We start from the raw sequence: 10,147 nt of genomic DNA, 5'->3' as shown, positions 1-10,147 counted from the left end.
CTCTGCACTTCCTTCTGAACCTCCTTCTGTTCTTTTCTGTGTATTTAAAAAGTGTTTTAATGACCTTTTTTTCTTTTGAATCACTAGTGCTAACTTCCTTTCTTTCTCTAACATTTTCACCAGATGAAAGAGGTTGAAAAATCCTTGTAACAAATAAACATAGTCAAGCAAAACACATTCACACAGTGGCTATGCTCAAAAATGTCACTTTCTGTGCCTTGAATCCATCTCTTTCAGGAGACAGGTAATATGCTTCATCATGGTCCACTGGAGATGTTGTTGGTCGTTGCTTTGATCAGAGTTTGTAAGTCTTTCAGAGTTGTTGTTTTTAAAATATGTTGTCATATAATTTGTACTCCAGGCTCTGCTCATTTCATCTTGAATCACTTCCTAATTCCCAGGATTTCTTTAATAATCTCTTTAATCATTTCTCATGGTGTAATCATATCCTATTATATTTATATGCTACAATGTATTTGGCCATTTACTATTTGATGGGCACCCTCTTGGATTCTATTTCTTTTCTTTCCTCCCTTATTCCTTTCAGGATCAGGAAGTTTGTTTTTATTTCAACTCATCCAACCCAGCTATTATCCTTGATCTTGCTGTTTGTTTCTCATTGTTTTTGTTTGGCTGTTTGTTTTTGTTTCTCGTTTTCTATGCCAAATTATTGTCCAACCCTCCTTTGTCTGGTTCAGCTAAGAGTGAGGTTCACCTGATTCCTGCTCCCATACCCTCTTCCTTGGTGTTTGTTTATACTCTTCTTCTGATGCACTCCAATTATAATGAATATCAGACTCTACTCCCCTCCACCTTTCTACACTAGTGTATTCCTCTTATTGTTCCTTTTCTTTGCCATCTTAAAAATATCCATCCCTAAATTCTTTGTTTTCCTTCTTTTAAATCTCTCAAAACCCTTTGAAGATATGCTAAAAGTCACTTATTTCTTCTCCCCCATTAGAATATTAACACTGCATCATTACATAGTCCCTTCAAATTATTCATATAAATTTATCTTTCTAGGTTTCACTTGAACCTTGTGTTTACACAGAAGGTTTCACTCAGCTTTGCTTTTTGCATCAGTAATATTTGAAAGTCTTCTATTACAATAAAAATTCATTTCTTACCCCACCCCCAAAGGATTGCACTCATTTTTGCAAGATAAGTTATTCTTCGTTGTAAGTCTGATCTTTTGCATTTTGGAATACTGTATTCCAAGCTCTCCTTTCATTTATGGTTGACATTGAAAGGTCTTATATGATCCTGAATGATTTCTTGGTACTTGAACTCCTCCTCTGGATGATTGCAATATTTTTTATTTGACATGGGTGCTCTGGATTTTGGCTATGACATTCCAGAGACTTTTCTTTTTTGGAATTCCTTCCAAGAGGTGGTTGGTGAATTTTTATATCTTCACTTTGCCCTCTTGTTCTGATATATATAGGCAGTTTTCATTTATGATTGCTTGAGAATAGTGTTTAAAGTTTTTTTAGCATGTATTTCAAAGAGTTCAATTATTCTTAAATTATTTCTCCTTGACTTACTTTCAATGTCAGTTTTAAAAACAAATATCAGATATTTTACATTTCCTTTTATTTTTTAATCCTTTGGGTTTTTTTTAAGACAACATGAATATTTAATATTTCAGAATATGTATTATATAACAGAACTCTGGCATCTCATGAGGAAGAAAATACATTAATGAATTTCTGCAATAACGCAGCTTGTGAAATGACAAGATGCAATTAGATACTGTTAAGGAAAATGGCAATTTAATTTCCAACAAACACAATTATCTTCCTATACCACCATTCCCCTATTTCCAGTTCTGTTGTGAAGTCACAAGAGAATAATCAGAAATAACTTCATCCATGATGATTCGATACTTGGGTAAGTAAGAATAATCATCTTCTTCTCAACTCCTTTTCCTTGTACTACAAGTCTGATTTTGAGTTTTCTATAAAAGATCTATGCCTCCTTTTCTCTTAATAAGCATGGCTACCCTTTAGTACAAGGTTTTACTACCACTTTTGAAAACCACATACACAATTCACCAAACACATGTGCGTGTGTGCACACACTTACACACATGTACACATACAGGCTCCTGTCAGATGCTATGTCATCCATGTACATGAAATGTAATTCCTAGTCTTCAGGCTCCTCGTAGTGAGCATAGCCACTGTCATAGGTCCTTCCTAAATTCAAATTAGTGAATAGATCTGTAGTTTTAGTATCTGGATCTTTTCCTCCTTCATCATCTTTCCTCATCATCCTCTTTTGCTTCATAGTCATCATCTTTTTCTTCCTGTATTCTCAATCTCCATACTTTCCTGATGCAAGATTCTTCCAATGGGCATCATACCCAGAAGCTCCATCTGCATCTTCACTTGCTGTTTACTGGACAAATTTCAAGGAGCATGTTGATGTGCTCAGCTCCTTAGTCTCTTGAGTTTCATGTCCCTATTTAGAACAAGGAGGGTTTTTTTTCCTTCTCTTTCTCTTGCTTAAACACTTTGTTCCTTGTATGATCACCACAGAAACAAACCTTACAGCAGAGGCACAAGTACTGTCCCAGCTGATTAAAGGAAACACATTTAAATGTTTCTCTCTCCAAAACCGGGCTGCTGGCTTAATGTTCAAATTGATCATCTTCAAACAGGAAGTTATAGCAAAAAGAATAGTTGAATATTCTGCCTCCATGGTCCTATATACCTCTTTCACATCCAACACATTTTCCATCAGTAAGAGGGCAGGTATAAGCATGTGTACTCAGACATTTCCTACCATGGCAAACCCAAGCTTGACAGAAATCACAGATTGCACTAAAAATTGCAAGGCCAGTTCTATACACACCAGCATGCTTTATGACACAATCTGAAGACTTCATCATTCATTCTGGTTTTCCACATTGCACGTATATGGTAACTTCTGTACAGAATTACAAAAATAACAAAATGCTCTATTCTTCTGTCCTCTTTGATACATCACATTCCACTCAAGTGTTACTTGGATGTTTAGCTAAATCAATATTGCCTCTTGCCACTCTTAGCTGTTTTTCACATTCTCAATGGCTTTCAGGCTTCTTTCTTGCACCAGCTTTTTCTTGGCATTTTGTCTACTTTCTAAAGAATACAGAGAAGAATGTCACTGAGACAGAGAAGAATGCACAGCTTGAGGAGTTGGACAGCCTCAGGGTTGAATCCTGTCTCTGCACAGTGGCATGGCCTTAAGAAAGTCACTTCCCCTTTCTAAGCCTTGGTTTCCTCATCTCTGACTGTGGCCTGCACTGGATGGGAATACAACCTCCCCTGAGGTTGGTGATGATGACTTAAATGTATGCCAGTCGTGCCTTCTCCCTGCAGGCCACACTCCCTCCGTGTCCACCCAGACCAATGCTTTTTTTTTTTTTTTTGGAGCTATTCTAATTTTCAGGAAGTCTTTTGCTTGGGTGGGTTTACTGCTTTTGTTCTAAGATATTTATTCTCCTTCAAATTCATTCTTCTAGAACTTTTTAAATTTTCTTTTAAAATTATTTATTTAGTAGTTTATTTTCCCCCAATTATATGTAAAAGCAACTTTTAACACTCATTTTAAAAAATTCCTTCTTCCAGAACTTTTATTTATTTTTTTATCTCTTGCTTCATTTCTTCTCAGTGCTCATGTTATCCTTGTGGAAAATCCAATTTTTCTTTTGAGTCTCTGCTTGAAGTTTTTATGTTGTTATTCTTTCCTTCTAGGCTGGGGGCATCTCTGAATCTACAACAATTTTTTGTCATCAGTATCTTCTTTGGTTTATTCATCACTCTAATCTTAGTTCCTGAATTGGGGCTTTGTGCCAGGACCTGGTTGCAATTTTTTTGGGGAGGAGGGTAATCAACCTTGTTTGGTCTTGACCTGGGTCACCAGGGTTCCTGTGCTGATCTTACAGGGTTAGTACCTCCTTAGATCTTTGAAGTCCAGAATACAGTGTCTTTAGAACCCTTACAGCATCTTAGGAAGTGTGTTAGGGACCTAAAGCACTGAGGTGTTCTGGTCTGCATAATGCTATATCTGGATTAGTCATTGCTATTCTTAGTAACTTCCAATGTCCCGTATGTGGGCTTCTGAACACCCTGGGCCTTTTCTGGCTGCTTACCCTGGGCCTTTTCTGGCTGCTTTAGAATAGAGAGCTTTGTTGTTCAGATGCCTCCACATCTTTGGGAATGCCTGGAGGATGCTGGCTTGTTTGCCTATGCTGGTACTGCTTTACTGGTGGCCTCTTTCCTATTGCCCATAAGTTTCTGGTTGACTTTTTATGTAGTTCTAGGATGAACAATAACTTACCATAATTTCTCGTTGTATTTATTGGTCATTATTTGTTCCCGTGTGATTTTTAGGGTTTTTTTTTTCCCCTAAAGTAGATATCAAAGAACTGACCTGCCTTCTTTGTTCAGGCAGTAATCTTGGTCAGAAGTTTGCTCTCTATCCCCCTTCTCGCCCCCCCTCCCGCCCCCCCCAATATGTAACACCTTCTCTGGGGCTATTTCCCAGTCAGATACATTGCATATACACTGTCTCCTAGTGGGACTATTTCACAATAACATGATAAATTGTAGGAGGGGGAGAGAGAGAGAGAGCATTTCTTCCCCCCCAGAGTGATTGATCCGTACTCATGGTTTTGGCTCCAGATGGAATCTTCTGAGCTGGAGCTATTCTACCACTAGATTGGTTCACTTGACTGATCTCACCCCTGGGCTGATACTATTTTTGTACACAGGCCCAGAGGTATGTCTGATTCTTTCAGTCAATCACAAGATGTTTCCTGTCATCTACCTTATATCCAATGGCCAAAACCACTGTAATTTTTCCAAACTGATATAAAGACTTATTCAAACCTAGTTTACATGTCTTATCCATTGATTGATTCAATCAAGATGTTTGGAATTTCTAAAGCCAAGCTAATCCCAAATTATTTGGAATGGAGCATATCCCCATGGCATATATTTATCCTATGCTTCAGTCAAGCCAGATACTTTTCTGTGAGCAGAACCAAGAGAACAATTTATATAACAACATTGTAAAGACAAATAACTTTGAATGATTTAAGAAATCTGCTCAATGCAAATGACCAACCATGATTCCAGAGGACCAAGGATGAAGCATGGTAGCACAGAGGTGATGAACTCAGAATGCAGAATAAGACACAATTTCTGGACATGGCCAATGTAGGCATTTGTTTTGCATGCTTGTTGACTATGCATACTTGTTGTAACTTCCTCCCTAACTCCACACTCGAAGTTTGGGGTATGGAGATGGAAAGGAGAGAAAATAGATGCTAACTAAAAAGACAAATTAAATTTAAAAGAGAAAGTAGGGGCCAGGAGCTGGAGTGGGGCATGCCATGATTTCCAGGAATATAAGATCAACTCATTAGAAGATGGAAAGATAGATAACATCTCATGGTTATCATAATAACCAATCATGGAACTTGTCTCCTATACAGCCATATCTACCTTTCACATTTTGTCCTTCAACATCCCTCTGCTTTGCCCATTCCTACCACTGTACAGTTTCCAAATTCATTCTTTCTGAGCTAGGTGTCAGCCTCTCAAGGCAATTGTGACATGGGCACCCACAAATGCAGTTGCACAGGGGCCAGTGGGAATATTGCTCTTCCCCTTCCTTCTAGCCCCGACCCCAACTCTAGGCCCACCTCCTGCCCCTGAGATTACTTAGTAACATCACCTTATGATTGCACTTTAGGACAATAGCTGATCGGGCAACTCCCTCTCCCCCTTTGCATTTTGGATGTGATAAAGTCTTTCTGTAAGAGAAGGTGTGGATAGGTTGCAATCTGCATCACAGATGCCATTATACTATCTTTCTCCCAAAGCCCATGTCTCATCAAAATGTCCATAGTTCTACTGAAGGAATATTGACAATCATCCAGGTTTGCAGCCTCGGTGTCATTCTCAACTTTTCACTTTCACTCACTCCCCTTACATAATCAACTAGTTACCAAATTTGTTGTTTCTGTCCCCACATTTTTCACATCCATCCCCTTTTCTCCACCCACACAGCCATCACCCTCTAGTTAGATTCTCATTATCTCTTTCCTGGAGAAGTGTCTTAATTGGTTCTCTTTGCCTCATGTCCCCTCCCCATTCCAATTCATCACCATATACCTGCCAAAGTAATTTTTTTTCTAAAACTCAGGTCTGAGCACATGCCCCTACTTATTAAACTCTATGGGCTCCCTATCGATTTCATGATTATCAAATATAAACTCCTGTTTTGCATTTAAAGCTTTTCACAGTCTGATCCCAACTTACCTTTCTAGCCTTTCTGTATTTTCCTCTACCATCATATTCCCTCCAGGCACCCTCTCTAGCCTCCTACAAGTCCTCCTCCATACCATTTGCCTCATTTGCACCTTCCAGGGAAGGAGGAAAATGAATTCCAGGGAAGGAGGGGTGCTTCCTACTTTTCCTGGACCAATTATTCCATTGTGCTCCCTTCTGGTACCTTCTCTGGCCTCCAACAACTCCACATCAGTTGTCTATGTTCCTACCACTCAGACACTTCTCCCTCACATTCTAGCTACACTGATTGATACCCTAGGATGATTCTACTCCAAGGTTGGACCCCTAGGGACCATGATAACTTACCTGAACTTATTCTTCAATGATTGACATACTCCTACTCCATCAAATCTTCCCCATGCCAGTGACTCTGAATACTGGGCTGTCATTATTCAATCATTCTCCATTCCTCACTTTTTGTTTCCTAATTCCTATCTCCCTCAACCCCACATCCCAATGTGTTGCTCTAAAGCTATCCATATATTCCACTGCATTTTTTGGAATGACTGATACATAGGTAACTAACTGATCTATAGCTAACAAGCTTTTATCTTGCTTGTTTGATTTTATCTTAAACTTTTTCCTTTCTCACTCTTTCCATCTTTTTGCACTCACTGAGACATGGCACCCTCTTGATGATATAGCTTTCCTTGCCAACCTTTCTAGCACTGATTACACTTTTACTCATACCCTCTCTCCCAAATCACTGGCTATGGTTGGGAACTTGGAATACTCCTAGCTTCCCGTTTCTACTTCCAGGCTTTCCCTTTACCACTATCACTCAGTAAACTTTCCTTTGAGGTTTATTCAATCCATTTTATAATCCAGTAAAGATTCTAGTATCTGTTTTCTACTGATAACAGTGCTTAGCTCATAGTCTTTCTTGACTCTCCAACCCCTGCTCTCATACTAGGGGACTTTAACACACACACATACACTCACACACACACACACACACACGTGTGTATGTGAGTGTATGTGTATCTATCTCTATCTACCTGTCTATCTATCTATCTATCTATCTATCTATCTATCTATCTATCTATCTATCTATCTATCTATCTATCTATGACTCCTCAAGTACCTCCCAGTTGTTTTTTTTTGTTAAGTAATAAAGCATTTATTAATTTGTTTGTTTCCTTTTAGTTTACAGGATTCAATTCCACAATTCCTTGAGTTTCACCTTTTGTTCCCCTTCTTCTCCTCCCCCCCATGGCGGCATACAGTCAATTATAGGATCTGTAAATACTTTCACATTATACATTAGTCAGGTTATAAAGACGGATTGTATCAGATGGAATGAAAAATGGTAAAGAGGACATAAAACCAAACAAGAAAAGGAAAAAGATCAGGTATTTTGCTTCCATCTGGATATAAACTCAGTTCTTTCTAGTTCTTTCTCTGGATGCACACATTTTTCTCCATCACGAGTTTTTTGGGATTTACTTATATCACTGCATTGCTGAGAAGAGTCCAGTCTATCAAAGGTGCTCATCACACATACGTTGTGTCTGCAATTGTGTACAAGTTTCTCCTGGTTGTACTCTTCTCACTCAGCATCAGTTTGTATAAGCCTCTCCAGGTAAATATGAAGTCCATCTACTCCTTGTTTCTTATAGCACAATAGTATTCCATAACATGCATATACCACAACTTGTTCAGCCATTCCCCAATTGATGGGCACCCCCTTAATTTCTAATTCTTTGCTACCACAAAAAGAGCTGCTATAAACATTTTTGTACATATGGGTCTTCCTCCCATTTCTATGATCTCTTTGGGATATAACCCTAGGAGTGGTATTGCTGGGTCAAAGGATATGAAATTATTTATAGCCTTTTGGGCATAATTCCATATTGCTCTCCAGAAAGGCTGGATCAGTTCACAACTCCACCAGCAATGCATTTGTGTTCCAATTTGCCCACATCCTCTCCAGCATTTGTCATTTTCCTGTTTTGTCATCTTAGCCAATCTGACTGGTGAGATGTGGTACCTCAGAGTTGTTTTGATTTGCCTTTCTCTAATCAATAGTGATTTAGAGCATTTCTTCATGTGCTTATAGATATCTTTAATTTCTTTCTCTGAAAATTGCCTGTTCATATCCTTTGACCATTTACCAATTGGGGAATGAGTTGTATTCTTATAAATTTGACTCAATTCTCTGTATATTTTAGAAATGAGTCCTTTGTCAGAGACACAGGTCATAAAAATTCTTTCCCAATTTCCCACCTCCCTCTTAATCTTGGTTGCATTGGCTTTGTTTGTACAGAAGCTTTTCAATTTCATGTAGTCAAAATTATCCATTTTACATTTTATAATGTTTTCTAATTCTTGTTTAGTCATAAAGTCTTTCCCTCTCCATAAATCTGACAGGTAAACTACTCCTTGTTTTCCAAGACTGCTTACAGTATCAACCTTTATACCTAGATCATGCACCCATTTAGACTTGATTTTTGTATATCGTGTTAGATAATGGTCTATGCCCAGTTTCTGCCATACTATATTCCAGTTTTCCCAGAAATTTTTGTCAAATAGTGAGTTCTTATTCCAAAAACTGGGGTCTTGCGGTTTATCAAACAATAGATTACTATAGTCATTGACTTCTGAATCTCATGTGCCTAATCTATTCCATCGATCCATTCCTCTATTCCTCAGCCAGTACCAAGAAGTTTTGATGACTGATGCTTTATAATGCAGATTGAAATCTGGTATAGCTAGTCCACCTTCCCTAGCATTTCTTTTCATTAATTCCCTTGATATTCTGGACCGTTTATTCTTCCAAATGAATTTTGTTACTATTTTTTCTAGCTGTATAAAGTAGTTCTTTGGTAAATTAATTGGTATGGCACTAAATATATAATTTAATTTAGGTAAAATTGTCATTTTTATTATATTAGCTCGACCCAGCCACGAGCAATTGATATTTTTCCAATTAGTTAGATCTGACTTCATTTGTGTGAAAAGTGTTTTGTAGTTGTGCACCTCTCAGTTCTTCATCTTAATTATTTCCTATGACCAATTCCTCTATTTCATCTCAGCTATAGGGACAGAGTGCTACCATTAATCTTTTCATTACCCACAAATGTTGTATTTACATATTCATGAAGATTGAAATTCTCTTATTTGTTACTCCACCTCTACCTGTGCCCAAACCATATTCTTCTTCCTCACTGTGACCTTCAATCCTTCCCTCTCTCAAGTCTTTCCCAGGCCATTAATCTTACATGGCTACACTCCCCCCTTTCCCTATTTTGACCCCTTAGTGAACCAGTTCAACTCTACACTGTCCTCTAGAACATCTTACCTCCTTATTCTATCACTCATCTTGCCCTACCAAACCTCAGTCCTAAATTACTCCCACCATCCTCTGCATTCACTCTTATTCATGTGCTGCTGAATGAAGCTGGAGAAAAATTATGAAACTGTGCTTATTGGGTCTACTACAAATTTATGTTATATAATCTCAACTGGGCTCTAACTATGGTAAGGCAATCCTTTTATATCTCCTTAATTGATTCACTATCCCACTCACTGCAGCATTTTTCCAAACCTTCTCATGGTTCCTTACATCTTCCATTGTTCTCCCACCCTCATCTTCTTAGCTGAGAAGCTTTTCTCACATTTCAATGAAAAAAAAAAAACCTGAGGCTATTTGATGAGAATACTGCCTTATCCCCTCCTCATCTCAGATCACTTAGATGCCTTCCACCACTCTATCCTCCTTCACCTCTGTTTCCCATGGAGATGGCTCTTCTCTTTGCCGAGACAAAACCCTTTGTATTCACAAGTGATCCATCCCATCCCAT

General features: G+C 38.3%; 1 pseudogene; it reads right to left on the bottom strand.

Annotated features, from left to right (window-relative positions):
• Positions 1 to 827: 827 nt before the first annotated feature.
• On the bottom strand, positions 828 to 9,918 carry LOC138162016 (zinc finger protein 330 pseudogene; annotated as a pseudogene).
• Between the last annotated feature and the right edge of the window lie 229 nt (positions 9,919 to 10,147).

This window comes from Petaurus breviceps, unplaced genomic scaffold, assembly GCF_028583685.1.
Source record: "Petaurus breviceps papuanus isolate PSGF00001 unplaced genomic scaffold, PetGlider_PUasm1.0 186, whole genome shotgun sequence".
Taxonomy (NCBI): Eukaryota; Metazoa; Chordata; class Mammalia; order Diprotodontia; family Petauridae; genus Petaurus; species Petaurus breviceps.
Note: the sequence above shows the minus strand (reverse complement) of the source record. Positions and strands in the feature narration are given on the sequence as shown.